At 54.6% G+C, this 20000-nt stretch overlaps 1 long non-coding RNA gene across 1 annotated transcript in view; it reads right to left on the reverse strand.

Annotated features, from left to right (window-relative positions):
• LOC141578421 (uncharacterized) overlaps positions 1–1045 on the reverse strand; it is a 3519-nt gene extending 2474 nt beyond the window's left edge. Inside the window, exon 1 of the long non-coding RNA XR_012508816.1 lies at positions 1–1045. This exon is cut by the window's left edge and continues 2129 nt beyond it. This is a non-coding gene — a long non-coding RNA (uncharacterized LOC141578421).
• Positions 1046–20000: the final 18955 nt, after the last annotated feature.

The following is a 20000-nucleotide window of genomic DNA, read 5'->3' on the forward strand; positions in this document are numbered from 1 at the left end:
GTATAGGTCAGTGGTAGACTGTGTGCTTAGCAAGCAAGCACAAGGTCCTGGGTTTAATCCCCAGTACCTTCGGTCAAAAATAAATACATAAAATCGAATTCCTCTCCCCGCCCCCCCCCAAAGTATACACTGCTGTATGTCAACTCTGTCTCAATAAAACTGGAAGAAAAAAAGGAAAAAAAAATGATTTAACAAAAGAAAGAAAGAAACAAACAAAGAACTGCCCGAGGCAAGAGGAACACTCTGGCCCTCCTTTCTGCCTCCCTGGAAGCAGGGGAAAAAGAATTTTGTTTTTTTAAAGTCTCCCATCCCAGAGGAATCTATCAAGTCAGAGGTCTGCTTCCATGCCCTTCCATGATTCTCAAACGGTGTAGTGGGGTTTACCCAGATTAGGAAAAGGAGGGGACTCCTTTGGCCTGAGACCAGGCGAGATTCTCCCCCTCCCTCCCGCCTCCCTCCGTGCAGTTGGGACGGGGTGGCCTAAGGGTGGGGAAATTGAAACCAAAGAACAAAAGCCGTTCAACAGAGAGGAGCCGGAGGCCAAGTCAAAGGCTCTGACCTGAGCACAGAGCTTTCTGCATTTGAATGAAGCGATTGAACGAGGCCCTGCCGAATGGATCCTCCTGACGTCCCCGCCCCCGCTTCCAGGAGACAGTCAGTCGATTTGGGACCGATCGGTGGAGAAGGCCTGGGAGGCGGCGGCGGCGGCGGTGGCGGCGGCGGCGGCGGAAGCAGCGGCGGGGGCGGGGGGGGGTGGTGCGCGGGCGGGGGCGGGACCAACGGTCGCTCCAACTCTGCCTGCCTGCCTGTCTGCCTGCCTGCCTGCCTGCCTGCCTGCCTGCCTGCCTGCCTGCCTGCGGGGCTGAGGCCTGAGGGCCACGCTGGTTCCTGCCACTCAGGGAAACTTCTGCGGGTGTTGCCGAAAGATCGCCCTCCCCCACCCCGTCCCTGACGAGCCAAATAACCCAGAGACAGGGTCTTAGAGTTTAGAAGAAAAGAGGCAGCTTGATTGCTTTGCTGGGCAAAGGGGACTCACAGCAGGCTAGTGCCCTCCAAACTGTGAACCCGTCTTGGGGTTGGGGTTTCATGCTTCTGTGGACGAACAGGTTGGAGCATGAAAGGGAATCACAACAGGCGGGAGCACAAAAGGTGCTCATGATCAACAAGGGTCTCTGATGAAACTTCCTCCTAAATCTGGATGAGTGTCTGATAACATGGGACCTCCTGGTGGTCTAGTAGGTCATCAGCCCGTGACCTTCTTTATCTGGTCAGACTCACCCGGCGGCACCAGCGCCACGGAGGAACTCGGGGAGGGGGGTGGGGGGTGGGAGGGGGCTGGTCGTTCTCCTGAGCTTATCCTCCCGTGACTCCCTTCCTGGGGAAAGACTCAGACGCCAAACATGATTGTCAAGTTGAACGATCAGAGGAAGGTCAAATCAAACAGTTAGAATCGACAACTTTAGCTGTTTTTAACAGTGGGCCTGGAGCTGGGAGCGGTGTCTGGTCAGTCGAGTTTGCTGATCGTTCTAAAAGCAAGCAGTAAGCATAAAGCCAAAAATTGGCTTAGCCTAAGTGCGGCCACTTCATGATTCCTCCTTCACTGGGGGCTGAGGCGTGGGGGAGGGCGGGGGTGGGGGACAGGACTGAGGTGGCGGCGAACTTCTCCGTGAATGCTCGGAGCCGAACTGCTCCCTGGGCCTAGGTCTGAAAAAGGCCTGAGTCTCAGCTATGACAGATTCTCTCTCTTTCTGGGCACATGGACTGACTCGCCCCGCATCCTCCCATCCTGTCATACCCTTTGGACACACACCTCCACCTGAAGAGTTCTTTGGCCTCGTCCAGAAAAAACAAACACACGCACGAACAAAACCAAACGAGCACACAGAAACCCTGCTGATCTCCTTGGACCCCATTCACTTCGGAGAGTCCCTCTCGTAGAAATCCCCTCTGCTCGATGATTTCACCACAGCCGCCTCCCTTTCTCCGGCACAGTGACCCCCCACCCCCACCCCTGCGTGGGCCCTGTCCCTCTACCTATCAAAAACCAAACCCCAGGAGAAAAGAAAATCAGAATGCTGTTTTGAGCCACTGGATCTGTGAAAGGAACCAAACAGAAAGCTGAAATAACCAAACCAGCCGAACACCAAAAGCGAACAGACAGATACCCCAGAAAGAAGGGCACGCTGACCCTTGCCCCTTTCCTTCCTGGAATCAGGACATAACATAGATCTACACCCCACCCCCCACCCCACCCTCCCCAGATGTCTTCTTTATGCCGGAACGAGAGTGACGTTCTTATTGTCAACGGTGCTGTTATGGAAATGACAGGCCGGCCAAGAAACAAGCACCACTCGGAGGGTTGGAGTACTCAGATTTATTACGCCGGCGGGCTCAGAGGGGCTTCTGCTCCTAAGCCTTGAGCACCTCCAAGACGTGCACGTGAGGTTTTATAGGGTTAAGTACCAGCTTGGGGTATTCGGCCAATAGGCACGCAATAGCTTTAGCAACATCATTATCACGAAAGTAGAGGCAGTGAGGCAGCAAACCAACATTTCAAGGCCAGATATGTCTCTTTGAAAATCCAGCTGGCTAGCAAAATATGAACAGGGAATCAGCAAACCGGCACTTATTAATTTAGATTTACGAGTTAGCCCAGCAGAACTCAGATCAGTAATCCGACACTTGTTACACTTAGATTTGCGACTTAGCTTGTTATCCCAGCTGGGCTTTTCCTTCACAGTGTAAAGCGGAGAAGGAGAGAATTCTGTACAAACAGACCTCGATGAAAAGAATCCTCACCCTCTTTTAGGCCCCCACCTCAACACACGTGCGCGCACACGCGCGCACACACACACACACACACATGCATGCACGCACGCGCGCGTATAGTTACTCCTGTTCTCTCTCTTTCTCTCTCCCTCTTCCTTTCTTACTGATTTTTTAAAAATGTTTACTGATAACACAGAAAATAATTGCTTAAATGTTGTCCAGGAATGATATTCATTTTTGAAAACATGATATATATTGTAAAGGATTTGGGCTCCCTTAGAAAAATCCCAGTCCAGGCACGATTGTATAGCACCTCCTTTCACTTTCAAGTGTCTCATTTCAGACAATAAAGTAGCCAGTCATCTTCCTTGTGCATGACCTTTGTAACTGGCACAAGTCAAACGGCACAAAATTCAGACCCAATCTCCTGATCCATATGATTCTCATATTCTTTTTTTTTTTTTTTTTTTTTTTTTTTTTTTTTTAGCGAGTCCAGAAGCTATGGGTCTGTGCCAACCACCCGTGGCTGTTCACTATCCAGCATTTCTTCCATTATCTTTATGTTGTCCTGTTTCTTGGAAGTATTAGTGCAGCTACTTTTCCCGATGGTCTGTCTCTGTCTCTGTCTCTCACTCTTTTCTCCTTCTTTTTTTTGGGGGGGGGAGGAGGGGGATGGGTTTGATTAGGTTATTTATTTATTTTAATGGTGGTTCTGGGGATTGAACCCAGGGCATCATGCATGCTAAGCAGGCACTCTAACAATGATCTATATCCTTCTCTACACCGCCCCCCCGACCCTCCAGCACCCCCCCCCGTCCCCGGCCAGGGCCTGTCTTTGCTCAACCCAATAGAAAAGCATTTATGTTTTGCCAGTTTCCTGGGTCCTTCTTTGTTTCATAAAACTGAGAAGAAATACACGTGGAAGTTCTCTCCTATGAATTGAACAGACTGAAGATCCTTTAAATAACCAAATGAGGTGGAAGTGCAGAGAGTACCATACGGGAACACACCGAGGCACATCGTCATCAAATTGACCAAAATTAAGGATAAGGAGAAAATATTAAAATGAACGAGAGAAAAGCAACAAATAACATACAAGGGAACTCCCGTAAGGTTATCAGCTGATTTTTCAGCAGAAACTCTACAGGCCAGAAGTGGGTGGCACAACATACTTAAAGTGATGAAAGGGAAAAACTGACAGGTAAGAATACTCTATTCAGCAAGGCTCTCGTTCAGATTTGAGGGAGAAATCAAAAGCTTCACAGATAAACAAAAGCTACAAGATTTCAGCACCATCAAGCCGGCTTTACAAGGAATGATAAAGGATGGTCTCAAGTCATCAAATCCTAAGAAAAGAGAACAAAAAGATGACAGAGAAAGGGAGGGGGGGAGAGAGGGAGAGAGAGAGGGGGAGAGAGGGGGGGAGGGAGAGAGAGAGAGAGAGAGAGAGAGAGAGAGAGAGAAAGAGAGAGAGAGAGAGAGGGAGGGAGGGAGGGAGGGAGGGAGGGAGGGAGAGGAGACCTTCGAAAGATTGCTTTGCCTGTTTAGGGTCTTCCGTTGTTCCTTAAAAATTTTGAAATTGTTTGTTCTAGTTCTGTGAGGAATGTCGTGAGTATTTTGACAGGGGTTGCATGGAACCTGCGGTTTGCTTTGGATAGTGTGGCCATGTTGATAGTATTGATTCTTCCAATGCAAGAGCACAAGGCATCTTTCCATTTCTTTGTGTCATTTCAGATTCTGGAGTATAGATAACCTCCTCGATTAAGTTTATTTCTAGGCATTTTACTGTTTTTGACTCAATGGAAGTGTTTATCCCAGTTATAAAATTCTGGTTTTTAAAGTGGAGGGGGGAAAAAAAAAAAAGGAAAGGAAGGGCCACAAATGGCAAAATATCCTTCTTTCTCATGGGTGAATTGTATTCCATTACGTGTGTGTATGTGTGTGTGTGTGTGTGTGTGTGTGTGTGTGTGTGTGTGTCCCCTCTTCTTTATCTATTCAAATATTGATGTGCACTTAGGATGCTTCCGTATCTTGGCAATCATAAATGATGTTGCTGCTAATAGCAGGGTGTGTGTATCTTTTTGAATTCATTCTTCTTTTGTGGTTGGCTTTATTCCTTTGATAAGTATGTAAGTTTAAAAAGCTAAAGCTCTAAACCTTCCTGGAAACAATGAACAGTACATATATGTAAATTAAAAATATATGTGCAGTAAAAACATTTTAAAAAAATAAATAAATAAAAAAGAACGAAAGACAAGGAAATTAGCTATCAAGCCGTGAAAGACATGGAAGAAACTTAAAAGACATCTTACTAAATCAAAGAAACCGGTCTGAAAATTGTTACCAACTGTACAATTCCAACCAAATGACATCCTGGAAAAGGCAAAGCTCTAGAAACAATCAAAAGATCATGGTATCCAGGGGTTTGGGGAGAGGGAGGGAAGGAGGAATGAACAGATGCAGCGTGAGGGATTTTTAAGGCGATGAAATTATTCTGTAGGATACCATAGTGGTGGCTGCATGTCATTGTACATTTGTCAAAACCCATAGAACGTACAACCTCAAGAGTGAACCGTCCTGTAAACTATGGACTTTGATGGATAATAACGTGTCCATGTCGGATCATCAGTTTTACCAAATAGGCCACACTGATGAGAGATGTTGAGGGGAGTGGAGGATATATGTGTGGGTGGGGAGGGCTATGTGAGAACTCTCTGTATTTTCTGCTCAATTCTGCTGTGAGCCTGAAACTGCTCTAGGAAATAAAGTCTATTAATCAAAAACAAAAACAAAAACAGAAACAGAAACAAAAACAAAACACCCAAATGAGGTGAACCAGGATTCAGTCATCCAAAATGGAGCTGGACGGCCAGTGGGAGGAACTTTGTTGCAGACATAGTCCTGTTTCAGGGAGGGGGACGTTGTCCCCTCCCTCTACACATCTTGAGTTCTCTGGGCTGGACTGATCCAAAAATGGACCCCAGACGGATCGTTGAGCAGGAGCGACAGGGAACCTACTGTCTTTCATTCAAGCACTCATGTGTCCCCGAAGCAGGCAGCTTTTCTCCGTTTTAGGACAAGAAATCAGCCCTTTGTGCGAAATGGGCCGGGCTGAGAGCCTTTGGTTTTGGGTGACCCGTCCGTGAAGAATCGAGACGGAGTTTGGGTTTTGGGGAGGGGGGGAAGCCCCTGAAAGAAGTCACGAGGTTGGTTGGTTTCTCTAGGCTTCCGGGGCCTGAAGGCTCTCAGTGGGTGATCAGGGTGTTTTCCTAAGTCCAGATGCAGGGAGGGCACCCTCCACGGAAGTGATCGATTTCCCGCTTTCAGGGAGACAGAAAGAAGAGTCTGAGGGTCCCTCTTGCGTCTGCTGGCCCCTCGGCTTCTTCGGTCACTCTCATTTCTAACCCATCCGTGTGCCACGGAGGCACATACATGTTTGGGGTGGCCTCCCCTGGGTCCCGACACCGGCATCAATGGGGGGAGGGGGGGCATGAGTGGTCAGAACTGTATCAAGCTCAAGGGCACCACCAACCGGTTTCAAAAACAAATCTGCCAGCAGCTGCTAGCCGCAGCCTGGTCGTTTCAAAGTTCCCGCCTTGCTCTTGTGGTGTGTTTTCTTTCGTTTCCCCTTCTCCACTTGCCCCGTGGGGTAGTCTGATGACACACACTTCCAGTGCTTCTTTCTTGCATCTGTGTCTCCTGGGCTGCAGTCCTAAGAGCCCCCCCCCATCGCCCCCGCCCCCCCCAATCAACTCGTTTCTTTACCCTCCACCAGGTCTCCTGGCTTGGAAATCTCGGCTCACAGCATGTGTCTCGTGTCCTCTCTGAATTCACGGGCCCAGCCATCCACCCTAAGGAGACGGAGGGAGGGAAGGAAGGTTTTGACCTGGCGACCTTCCTTGCCGGCATCCTCCGGATTTGGGACCCTTCAGTGCGCCACCTGCCACCCGCCATACCACTCTCACCCTGAGGCCTAGCCCTCGGGGCTCCGTCCACGCGGAAACCTGAACGCGGACGGACCTGGACGGTGGGCGGGGTGGGGGTGGGGGTGGGGTGTGGAGGGGCTTGCTTCATCACTGCCGGAACCGTGGAGGCGACCGGGACAGACGCGTCCTTCAAGAGGTGAAGGGACACGTAGCCCGGGCTAGGTCCGTGCCACAGCATGTGATTTGGCTCTAAAAAGGAAACCAGGGACCCGTGGAGCCGAGAGACCTGTGGGAGACAGGCGGGGCCGTTTCTGCGTGCCCCTGACTCCCTGAAAGAAGCCAATCTGAAAAGGTGGCATCCTGTAGGGTACCGGCTCTGGATGACATTCATTCTCAAAAGGGCAAAAGCCCCAGAGAGGGTGAAAAGATGAGTGGGGTCGGGGGTGGTGGTGGTGAAGGTTGTCTGTGTGGGTGTGTGTGTGTGCGGGTGTGTGTGTGTTGTGGCGGGGGGTTGTTGATGAATAGGTGGAGCACAGGGGACTTTTAAGCAGCGAAACTCTCCGGTAGGTAGGTCCACGATGGGATGAAAACCAACGTGTTGGATATGACAATACCTAAGATGGGGTGAACTGAAAGAACCCTTCTGGGTGTCCCGCCCCTCAGCCGAAGTTTAAAGTCCTTCCTAAAGCCAGAAGGTAAAGACACACGAGAGCAATCTGAGGGGCCATCGCTGAGGAGTGACAGCGAGGCCAGTGAATCCAGTGAAAGACTGACTGACGTGGGGGCCTGGGTCCCTCGGCTCGACCCCCTTCCCCGGGAAACCGAAGCCTTCGACGCAGGGATGCGCTTTGACACGCTTCTGTCTCATCGGAGAAGGCTTCTTCTGCCTGGCATTGCGTGACGGGGCCGAGAAACCCGTCCTCTCCTCCTCTGCGTGAGGTAGCGGTCGCTCCCGCCTTTGCGCAGCGGTGAAGAAAGCTACCAGAAACACGGTTCTGCGTTTCTCTCGATACCGTGGGCGAGCGTCACGGCTTTTCCTTGCGTTCCACCATGCAGTCAGATAGCATTCTCAAAACTAAGCGTGCCATGCAAATTTTCCTTTTCCTTTTTTAAAGTGACTGTCAAGAACTTAGGCAGCATCGAGTGAAAACGTTGGGCACCTTCATCTCTTGGTTTGTATGGAGCCAGCTAGGTCATCAGACCCACGTCACCATGATTTCTGAATTCTAAGATCCTTTCCAATCCATGATATTGTACACTCCTGGGTCATGGGATGTCACTATGGCTGATCAGGTCAAAGGGAATGTGTCCCTCCAGAGCGCTTATTAACACGTCAGTTTATTTAAACGACAACAAAGGAAATTCCCTTCGGGCGATATTCATTCCACACGCTAAAGGAAAGCGATAGGTTGTGTGCCTGAGCCCACACAGTGTGACGCAGGAACGGGGTGGGGGTTGAGGGAGGAGGAACTCTGGCTAGTGTCCGGGACCTAACGGGAGATAGAGTGGAGGATTTTTGCCCTTCTTCAGGGACAGGGTGAATCGGCCCGAGGTTGACTTGTGCGCTCAGAAAGAGGGCCTTTACCGGATGCCCCGAGCAAGCAGACTTTTCTTTTCTTCTTCTTCTTTTCTTTTTTCAGTTTTATTGACATAGGTTTGACATACAGCCCTCTATCAGTTTCAGGTGTACAGCACAATGATTTGACTTCCATAGACTGTGAAGTGATTATTAGGTAACTTTAGTGACCAGGAAACAACGATATGTTAAAAGGGGGTTTAATCAACAGAACTGCTATTTCTGATGATCATCTATTCCTAAGAGAAAGGACAGATGAACACTCCAAAATGCAGGAAGTGCATAGTCACAGAATGATGAACAATCTTTACCCGTGCCGACGTTTTGACGCCAGGATACGTGGAAAGCTGAAGTTTTAGAACATAGAAATATTTGGCTCTCCATTTGACCTGGAAATCTCCTTGTTGGAAAGAAGCTAATTTCTCCTCCTCATCCTCGTCCTCCTCGTCCTCGTCCTCGTCCTCGTCCTCGTCCTCCTCCTGCCTTTTTAACTAAAAAAATAAAAAAATAAAATAAAAAAAAATTTTTTAACAAGAAGTTTTTATCTTTTTGGAGGGGGGACGGGTCATTAGGTGTCTTTATCTACGTTTCAATTAATTATTTAGATTTATTATACGTTTTCAGTGGTGGTACTGGGGACTGAGCCCAAGGCCTTGTGCATGCTGAGCACGCACTCTACCGCAGAGCTCTACGCTTTCCCAGAAAGGAGCAAATTTCTAAACATAGAACTGGATGAGTAGGTCAGCTTTTTGATCTCATAGAAGCAGCGGCCCAGTTCTCTGGGGGGAACCCTCCTTATCTTGTCCATCTCGACAACGTCAGAAACGTCTGTCTGCATAGCCCACAGTGGCCTGAGACTGAGGCCAGGGGGCTGAATCAGGTAGAACCTGAAACCGAATGGAAGAAACAAACAAACAAAAAAGGGTGGGGAGGGGCACGCGGAGGCCTTTTTAAACGTACACACTGCTGCATGGTCTCCCTCGTCGAAACTCTAATTCGCAGCCTTCTTAAGGAGAAATATACACCTGAAACGTCTTTTTTCCACACAGAGTTTAAAAGCTTTCACCCTCCGAGCCGAAAAACCTTACCCGTCCCATCGGTTCTTTCTGAGTGAGTGGGTTCTCTAGTGTCCTACGCGTCTGCTGGGAAACAAGCTGCTGGAGAACCAGCAACTAGAAACCAAGCTGCACCAGCATTTCCATGAGCGTAAAATCTTACATTCACACTTACTTGCTTAAAAATGCACACGCCTGCTTTGTTTTCATGTTTTACACAGTCGATGACCTATAACATGTATGATGCTCAAGAAATTGTGTGAGGGGCAATCCTGAGATTGACCGTGAGGGCGCAACAGATGGCAGATATTTCCTTAGGGTAAAACAATGGATGGTCATGGGAAGCCAGATCATCCATTAACAGAACTTGGTTCTGGCAGGAAAGCATGTGGTTTAACCCCAGGGAAATATTTGCTATCTCGAGATGTCCCAGAGGCAATCACAGGATACACTTAGAAATTTTGCATCCCCCGAGGAGGGTGATTGTTCCTGGAAGGGATAGGCCTGAAATGAATCAGTTAGCCAGCAAGCAGAACTTCGTGCTTCTGGCATGAAATATCTAAAGCCCCACCTCTTTGATCGCATTTCTTTTTTTTTTTTTTCCCTGAGCCGTATACTCCCAATAAACAGGATGTCGACCAGGCTTTTGGCACTCTAGATCCACGAGACCTTGAGTCCCCTGGTCCCATTTTCGCCCTTTACTTGGTCTCTTTGTTTCTTAATTCTTGCGTCGCCCGTCCTCAGACACGGTCCGGAGCTGCGCTGGACACAGCACCCGTCCTACCCGACTCGTGAGTGACCTATAGTTTTTAAATGAAAGCTACAAAATCTCTGGTCATGTCGATCTGCTGGTCTCGTCTGTATGAGACAGGGCAGTACCTGAGTTTCAGAGACACACACAGACACACACACACACACACACACACACACAGACACAGACACACACACATACACACACACACACACACACACACACACACACACACACTCTAAAGGGAACAAAGAACAAAGAAAGATAGAGAAAGAAAAAGAAAAAGGCTCAGGGGAATAAAGGATTCGCTTGCTCTCTGTGACATGACCCAGTAGACCTAGTTGTCACGAGACAGGAAGCTCAACTCTCCGTGTTTACATTATCTGTTCCTGAGCTTTCTTGCAGAAAATTCTCATGCGTTTCTTTCCCCTCACGGAAGTCTTCTCTATTCCCCACAGAGCCTGGGGCGATGGCTCTTCACCCTGGAGCCGCCTGCGGCCGATCCAAGATATCGGATGATTTATGGAAGTGATCAGTGATCCTGAGACAAAGCCCTTCCTTTAGGTAGAAAAGCATGGCCCCTGCTGCTCAGGGAGCTGGCACTCCCCCTCCCTCTCCCCTCATGCCACCTTCTCCTTTGTGCACAAGCTATCGCTTTCGCAAAAGAGCTTGGCTTGCCTGAGAGTCTTGTGGAAGCCATCCTCATTTCTATGGTACTGCCGTCCAAGGATCTGGAAAGGGCCCGGTCCCATGTATGCATGTATGCATGTAGGCACTTGTGTATGTCCCCGGCTTGTAGGCCTGGCATGTTTCTTCCTCCACATACACTTGCCAGAGTTCATTCATGAAAGAGCTCTATGGAACTGGTTTTCAAGGGAACATGCAGGCAGGGAATGCGAACAGGAAGGAACCCAAATGTTTTCCTTCAGGTTGACATGATCTAGGACAGATCCTTTCATCCAGAAAAGCAAATGTCAAGGGATCGGTCTCGTGAAAAGAGCCATGTCTTGATTGTGACGAGCAGCATTCGAGGTGAAACTTTTCGCCTCCCTAGGTTTACCCCGAATCCATTAAGTTCCTGTGGGTTATCTCTGTCATAAAACGTGTCAGCCAGGAAAAAAAAAAAAAAAGAGTCTGGGAGCGATGGTTGGCTCGGTCTCAAGTCTCAGGAAGTGTTCACACCCCAAGCAGTCCGAGGGGGTAGTGTGTGTGTGTGGGGGGGAGGCGGTCTATCTCTGAAAAATTGGTGCCTCCTCCACGTAGTTTTTGGTCCCTTGCAACTGAAGCATCTGGCAACGTCCCTGGAATGTTTAGATCGTTTCCAAAGAAGATGAGATACGGAAGCGTTCGTTCCTGGCTCCATGAGTCGAAGGGGACGTGCTTTAATATCTTTCTGACAGAAAAGACTCGAGATCTGTCAGTGTGTTGGCCGACATGACTGGTATACCTTCGGAGGATGGATGGACCTACAGACAGACAGACAGACCGGAATACATACATACTTACTTACATACGTACATATGTAAACATACAATACAATACAATACAATACAATACAATACAATACAATACAATACAATACAATACAATACAACAAAACAAAATGAAACAATAAAATAAAATAAAATAAAATAAAATAAAATAAAATAAAATAAATTAATTTAAATGAAAATAAAAGGATGCTGTGAGGAGAAAGTGTCTGTTTCTGGCTAGGACCAAATCGTGTCCCTACGTGGACCGGTTGGGAAAGACTGGTGTCCCAGATGGTTCACCGTGACTTCCTCGTGAACATTTGCTGTGACCGATTCGGGCTTCGGAACTGTCACGGTCTCGTTCTGAGGAACGTCTCCTGGAAAGCATGTGGAGACCGTCTTCGTCTGCCGTCCTTAGGAAACGTTCCAGCAGAGCGGGTGTCCGAGAGCCTCTAGGGGCGATGGCTATGCTTCGTGGACGTCTGTCCCTCTTCAGGCCGAATTTCATGGAAGTATGCTGATCTGGCCAGCCGACAAGTCTGAATGGGGGTGATTTTTTGGTAGAAATGCGCGTCCTTGGAGAGACCAGGGGAAGGGGAGCATGTCTCAGTGGAAACTCTCGTACAGCGTGATAGAGATGAGAATGCGGTTCTGTGTCATCATCTTTGCGTGCTTCCCGCCACCCTCCCCCTCCCCGCCCCGCCCCGCCTTCCACTGATGCGCTGGGCCACGTCACGCGTGCTTCGAGTTTTCTCCGATGGTTGGCCAACGCTCTTCCGACTCCCGTTGCCCATGGTTCTCCCGCTTTGGACTTGGCATCCTCGAGAACCAAAGCCGCCCTTTCCCTGAAGCCCCGCCGAGCCGGGCTGAGCAGCTGGACATCCGCTGGAGAGAGGTCACTGCCGTGTCCCCTCTCGAGACCCTCCTCCTGCCCGTTGCTGTGGAGGCCACTCAGAAAGTGGACCTGAACCCGCATGCGTTTTTCAGGCCACCCGAGCCTCTTCGAGCCCGACGCCTAGACATCTTCCTGACTGGTGGCGCTCCGGACTCACACCCTGGGTTTCTCGTTGGCTTCAGCCACGGACCTTTGTCTTCCTGGAACGAAAGACCAGACCGGTTTCATCAGGTGGAACCACCTGCCTGGTGGCGGGACTGTCGTGGAACCCTATGGACCACCCCGAAGTGTATATGCAGCCCAAGGGTGATCTCTCCAGTTGAACAACCATCGAGGCCCAAAAGGACCCCTGCCCCGGGAAGAAAGAAACTTTGACCTTGACCCTTAGCTGCCCGAACGAGAATTTGGATCAGGGTTGGGTAGGGTGATGGAGATCTCCCTTGGCACAGTTCCCGTGTGCGGGACTTTCAATGACTCTGTCTTCCTGAAAGGACACCCGCCCCCTGACCACGCTGTCTCGTCATCAGTTTGTTTCCACGAGGGACGAACCGTCATTGTGTGCACGACAAAGTTGGCCGCTGCCTGTTTGGTCCGCCATCGCTCCGTAAGGGACCGACGAAGTGTGCGTCGTGACCAGTGACCGATTTCGGAGCCCGTGGGTGGTGGGCGGGTGTGTATCTGTTTTCCAGGTCACGCGCGACGCGGTGTGTCGTGGTGTGGCCCGCCTGGCCACCCCACCTCCCTTCCCCCATGGAAAATCAAGGGAGAGTATTGCCCGAGACAGACGAAAGTGCAGCCACGAAACCTAAAAGGATGACCCTGGATGTCAACTTGGAGGTGGCTAGGAGACGGCTGAGCATGCATAGGATCACACTGCACTGCCACCGTGTGGGATGCCGCACATGTGTCGCCGTCGTGGTTTTCATCTCCTCCACCTATTGCCCTCACCTACATCCACTCTTTATCTCACTGAACTCTTTTTTTTTTTTTTTTTTTTTTTTTCCGGTAAGACAGTGAGAATTTTCCCTCTCTCTCTCTCTCTCTCTCTCTGTCTCTCTCTCTCCTACTGTCTCTCATAATTGACCTGACAAGGGGATGTCCGTTTTCACGTGTCCAACATAGCGATTCGGGATTCTTCCATGTTCCACGATGATCACCGTGATGAGTCTGGTTACGGATCAGTCACCGGACAGCGTCATGACAATAGTATGGATTGACTCTACTCGCCCTGCTGTCCATGACCTCCCGTAATTTGTGTATTTATTAATTGGAGTTAACTGGAAGCTTGTACTTTTTCCTCTCCCTCACCCATTGCACTCATTGTTCCTTCTTGGTATCCATGAGCCTGTTTCAGCTTCCTTGCATGTGTTCCTGCGTATTGTCTTGGGGATTCTGCCTCGAAGTGACAACATCCCTCTCGAACTTAAGTCACTTAGTTAACATCATCCCCTCTAGGTGTAGGTCTCTCCAGACCACGTGGCACTGTCCATTCGTCCATCCGCGGGCCCGTAGTGGAACTGCCGGGTCTTCCAGGAGTTTTCTGTGGAATGTTTTGAGGGACTTCTGTCCTGTTTTCCCTAATGGCTTTCCTCCACCTCCGTTTCGCCCTCTCCCCCTCGCCCCCACCACCAACCCCTGTTCCGTGTTGCCTTCTGTCTTCCGTCGGAGAGCGGAGTCTGTCAGGTATGAGTCGAGAGCTCTGTGTCCGCCTGCCAGCCCGCCCACCCGGCCCCATCTCGAACGGTGGTCTCTATCACGTGTTCCGTCAGGAGCAGGCACTTTCTGCTTGTTTTTGGAACTTGCTGTCGAGATTCCAGGTTCTGGGCCTGTCCGGATATCTCTTGGAAACGGAAATGTGTGCGTTTTCCCCTTTTTTAAATTGTGTTCGTTTGTTTACTTACTTATTTATTTACTTACTTACTTACATTTATTTATTTAGGCCTTTTTTTTTTGGTTCTTGCTGCTGTTGTTGCTTTCGGTGGTTGTTTGTTTATTCGGGGAGGGGAGGTAATTCGTTTCTTTTGCTGGTTTGTTGCCTGACTTAGTGATTGCCTGACTTACCGACTTCCTTATTGACTTGAACGGAAGTCCTGAAGATCGAACCCTGGACCTCGCGCGTGCTGGGCAGGCACTCTGCCGCTGAGTTCTACGCTCCATCCTCCCCCTCGCCCCCTCCCCCATTTGGGGGAGGAAAAAAATAATTTTTTTTTTTCCTTTTAAACTGAAAACGTCCGTTTGGGTCTCCTGCACGTGTTTCATCCCTGGTTTTCTGGCTTCTAGGAGGTGGAGTTGACCGAGTTCTTGGACTGTTGAGGAGAGGAACCCCTGATGGGCTGCGGTTGTGCTTTTTCTACGGTGTTTTTGTTTTTGTTTTTAAACCCCAGAGTAGTTCTACAGCTTGATTTCCCTTTGGTGGTGGGTTTTGTCGTTTGTTTTCATGTTTCCTTTCTTTCTTTCTTTCTTTCTTTCTTTCTTTCTTTCTTTCTTTCTTTCTTTCTTTCTTTCTTTCTTTCTTTCTTTCTTTCTTTCTTTCTTTTCTTTCTTCCTTCCTTCCTTCCTTCCTTCCTTCCTTCCTTCCTTCCTTCCTTTCTTCCTTTCTTCCTTTCTTTCTTCCTTTCTTCATTTCTTTCTTCCTTCCTTTCTTCCTTCCTTTCTTCCTTTCTTCCTTCCTTCCTTCCTTTCTTCCTTTCTTTTTCCTTTCTTTCCTTTCTTTCTTTCCTTTCTTTCCTTTCTTTCTTTCCTTTCTTTCTTTTCTTTCTTTTTTTTTTTTTTTCGGATGGGGCTACAGTTTCCTTGTCCACGTTGACTGTGTCAAACACACACACCGACACACACACGCACACACAGACACGCGGATGCGCATGCACAGTGTTGCTCTGTGTAGATGCACTGAACCTCGATTTACCGAGCGGGTGGCTATCGACTCGCCCCCCCGAACCCCCGCCCGCATTTTTTTGTTTTCCCTCCTCCTTCCTGCGGTTGTGGTCAGCCGTGCTGACGTCCGTGTTCTCACGACCGACCGCGAGTGCGTTTTCCCCACGCGCCCGTTTGTTGTCTTTGGGCTTTGTCGCGATCTGTGCCGAGATCGATTTCTCTTTCCGCTTCGATGGGGTTCGCGGTCTTCATCCTTTCTTTTCTAGCTTCTGGGCTTTGCCTGTCTGCTTTCGAAAGACCTCCCGCATTCGAGAGGACGGACTCCAAAGCCGATTCCTGCGTTGTTCTCTGAGCGCTCGCCTGGTTTCGGTTTGCCAGCCCCCGCCTTCCCTCCCTCTTCCCCTCCTCCCCTTCCCAACCTCCCACCCGGGAACCCGGGATCTCGTCCTGGTCGCTCTGGGCCACCCGCGGCGTCGGCCCTGGCCCCGCCGGCGTGTCCGTGTGATCTCCCCCGCCCGGGGAATCGCGTGGGGAGCGCGTCCCCTTCGCGGCAGCCGCCCGGCCGGCCGTGTCTTGCCAAACCCCGGCTCCCTCCGTCCTCCCCGCCCTGATCTGTTGCCGGGGTCGCGTCGCGCCGCGTCGCGTCGTGTCGCCTCGTGTCGTGCCGTGCCGTGCCGTGACGAGGGTGAGCGGGCTCCGAGGCGGATGCCACGGGGCCGCCCGGCGCCTCAGTCCGGGACGAGCTCGGGCGTTTGGGCGGCCGGCGGCGGTCGGGATCCGTTCCGGGGACGTTGGCGACGGTTGTCGGGCGCCATCTGGCTGCCGCTCTGAGATCGTCCCTCTTCTCCCGAGCGTCGGCGACCTCGGCAAGGGATGGGGCTCGGCGGCGGGGCCCGAGGCAGACTTCGGGGAGGCTGGCGACACCGGCGGTGACAGTCCCCGTGGCGCTGAGCCGCGGGCGCGTCCTGCTCTCGGCGCAGATTGGACTCGCAGGATGATGAGGGGGTGACTGTCGCCGCGCTCCCGGGATCTCGTGTGCCGGGGGGAGCCGTGTGGCCTGGCCTGGTCGACCAGCATCCGCCTGTGCCCCTCCAGCCGCGGAGACCGACCCGAGCCGATCGGACACGGCCTGCGCCTTGCCGCCGCGGGGGAAAGGGAGAGAGTGTCCCGCGCCCGGGCCGCCGGCGGCTAGGTGGTCAGGCCCTCGTCTGCGTCCCTTGGACGACTGCTCCTGAGGCGAGGAGCGGCCCGGGCCCAGTGCGGTGAGGCCGTGGACGGGCGCGCTGGGGTTCCCGGTCGTCGGAGGCGCCTCCTTGGATGAAATGTTTTCTGAGTCCCGATGGATCCGGAGACGTGGCTGGGCCGGCCCCTGTTGGCGCGGGAGGCCTGGGAGGGGGTGCCCCCCGGCCCGTAAGCCTGCCCGCGTGGGTTCTGGTGGCGTTGGAGGGACCGAGACTTCATCCGGACTCGGGGACCGGCACGGGGGCGTCCTGCGAGGGATGTGGGGGAGGCAGGCTTTCCCCGGCCCGGGGCCCGGGGCCCGGTGCTCGGGAGCGGTCCCTCGTGGGGGGCCCTCTCGTCGGAGGCGCCTCTGTGGCATCTCCCCGAGTCCCCGGCCACGCGGGCGAGAAAAGGGCAGGGCGTCCCCGGCCTGATCCCGTCTCCCTCTCGTCCCTTCCCATTCCCATTCCCATTCCCATTCCCATTCCCATTCCCATTCCCACTCCTCCTCCTAAGCCTCCTCCTAATCCCCCTCCCCTCTCCCCTCCCCCTACCAAACCCCCCCCACCCCGGTCGATCAGATGGCCCCCGAGAGCTTCGGGGCTGCCATTTATGGGGGTAGGGCTGGGGGCAGGTGGCCGGACCGAGGTCCCGGGGTCCCCCCTTGCAAATCGTGGACCCGCCCCGTTTCTGGGCGCTGTCATTTTTCCTGTCGTGTTGGGCATTTTCTGCCAGCAGATAGGTGCTGACACGGTCTTCCTCGGTGTCTGTCACCGAGTGTTGGGTCTCCGGACGCGTGCGGGGCTCTGGGCTTCTCTCTGCGTGAGCCCTGGCCTGGTAGCCGACTCCGCTTCTGACACTTGAGCCGCCCGCCCGGGCCTGCGCGCCGGCTCTCGTGTGTGCGTCCGGCTGACGTGGCCCGTGGTGCCACCTCCGGTCTCTGGTGGCCCGAGGGCGGTGGGGTGAGGTGGCGGCGTGGGTCTTTTACCCCGTGCGCTCCCCGCCGCAGGCACCCGGTGGTGGCCGGCGCGACCCCACCCCCGTAGGCTCCGTGCCGCGTGTCAGGCATTCCCCGCCTGGGGTCGTTGGCCGCTCTCCTCGGAGAGGACCGAGGAGTGGGTGGCGCCTGGCGAGGCTGAAGCAGGCCCCTCTGGTGGTTGTCCTCGCCGGGCCCTCCCCTCTGGGGCCTCCCTGCCCCACATGGCTCGCTCGCTCGCTCGCTCACTCACTCACTCATTCACTCACCTGACCGATGTGGTGAAGTCATGCTCCCCCGGGCCGGGCCTAAGCCGCGCCAGACGAGGGACGGGGACGTTCATGGCGAACGTGGCTTCTCTTCTCGTTCTGCCTGCGGGCCCCTCGCCTCTCCTCTGCCGCCCGTGGGTGGCGGGGGGGGAGGCAGGGGTGCGGTCTCCGGCCCGACCTCGGTCTCCCGTGCCTTGTGGTGTCGGCGGGGCCGGGGTCTTGCGACGCGGCAGACACTCTCGCCTCCTCGCCTGCTCGGCGTCCTGTCTCGCGAGCGGCCCTCCCCCGCGGCGGGGGAGGGCTGCCCCGCCGCCACGCCACGTACCCCCTCGTCGGGGTGTGAGCGTGTCTCGCCTTGGTCCTCTGCGGTGCCCCTGGAGCGCTCCAGGTTGTCCCTCAGGTGCCCGAGGCCGAGCGGCGGCATCGCTTCCCGTCCCCCAGCGAGTCCTCTCGGGTAACCCCTGCGGTGGTCGTGTCTCCCGAGCGCCTCTCTTGAGGCGTGGGGGAGGGGTCGAGACGGTGAGCGAGGCGTGGCCGCTCCCCACCCTCGGTGGGGCCGGGGCCGCCTCCTGAACGTCAGTCCTCACCCTGTACCGGGGTGGGGGGGACTGACGTGGCCGGGCGCACGCCGGGTGGGTCCCCCTCAGCGGGGTTCGCGCCCGGGCGTGGGAGCGATCGTGGTGGGGCCGGGTGATGTGCCGGTGGGGGCGGGCGTCTGTCCCGTCCCCACGCGGTCTTGGGTGCGTCTCCTCGCGAGGTGGCACGCACGGGCTCTCCCCGGTCCCGACCGCGAACGCTCGCTTCTTGGCCCGCTGCTTACCCCTACCGCAGACCCCTCCTGCCCAGCCGAGCGCTGGCGTACACGTCGGCGGGCTTCCGTAGGCCTGAACGGGGCACGCTGGGTGGGGGGCGATGCGCCCTCGGTGAGAAAGCCTTCTCTAGCGATCTGAGAGGGGAGCCTTGGGGGCACCGGACCCCCCAGCCGCCGCTCCTCCATCCAGAGCGTGCAGTCACTCTCCACGGGGAGCGACTGCCGCGGCGTGTGGGCAGGGCCCCGTCGCTTTGGCGTGTGGGCTGCGCTGGCCCTGCGGTGGGGCCGAGTGCTGTTCTTGGCCTGCTGTGGCCCGCGCCTCCCCCCTCCGAGTCGGGGGAGGGTTCCGCCGGGCCGGGCCCGGCGTCTGGCGCGGGGCCGTGCGAGCGCGCGCGCGCGTGTGCGCGGGCTTGGCCTCCCCGGCGCGTGCCGTGGGGGGGAGGGGGAAGGCGGTCCACCCCGACTTGGGCCCCCCCCACCAGTCTCCGCGCCGCGAGGAGCCACCCCACCTGTTCCGGTCCCGAGACGCAGCCACCGGTGGCGGTGCGTGGGCCACGGGTCGGGCCGCCTCGCTCGGCAGCGTTTCCCCGGGCCGCGAGGCCTGGGGGCGAGCCAGACGAAGCTGGGTGGCGGTGGTGGACGGACAGACGAGACGCAGACGGACGAGTGAGCGAGTGGAAGGGGCTACCCTCTGGAATGGGGGTGTTTAGCCTGCTGCGCGCGAGTCCCGGCGGCGAGCGGGGCCGGGGTGTGGGAGGAACCGCCGAGGGTTGGCTGAGGCCGGCCGGCGTCCTGGGCGTCGCGGGGCCGCCCCCACGTGTGGGGGTGGTGGGATCCCGCGGTGGTTTCCCCGGCGGCCCGGTCGTGTCTCGAGATTTCCCCTTCCCTGGGTTGGTGCCCGCCCGCACCCACGACCCCTGCCGGCCGTCGCTCTTGCGCGCGAGCGGCCCCTCCTCGTCGCCGCCGCCGGCCCTCCCCTGCCCTGCCAGGACCGATGGCCGCCCGCGCCGAGCCTTTCCCCCGCCGACCCCCCCCGTCCTGGGACCAGAACGTGGCCTCACCGCGTTGTGGGGTGCTGTCCCTCCCCTGGAGGCGGCCCCGGGTGAAGCGTCGTCGGACCCGACGGGGGGAGGTGGGGTGCTTCGGCACGGCGCGAACGTTTGTTTGGGTGCGCGTCGGGGCGGGGCGGGGCAGCGCCGGCCCGTGCGGCGGGAGAGCCTTGCGGTGGGCCGTCCTGAGGCCCTGCGGTGTCGGGCGAGGGTGGCCGTTGGGCCCCCGTGAGGGTGCCGAGGAGAGGGCCAGTCGGCGCGCCTTGGGTGCCGCGGGGCCGCCCCTGTGCCGGAGGGCCCGTGGCGGTGAGACCCCCGTGTCGCACCCCGGCGGCCGACTCGCGTCTGGGTTTCCG

This window comes from Camelus bactrianus, chromosome 8 (genome assembly GCF_048773025.1).
Source record: "Camelus bactrianus isolate YW-2024 breed Bactrian camel chromosome 8, ASM4877302v1, whole genome shotgun sequence".
Classification (NCBI taxonomy): Eukaryota; Metazoa; Chordata; class Mammalia; order Artiodactyla; family Camelidae; genus Camelus; species Camelus bactrianus.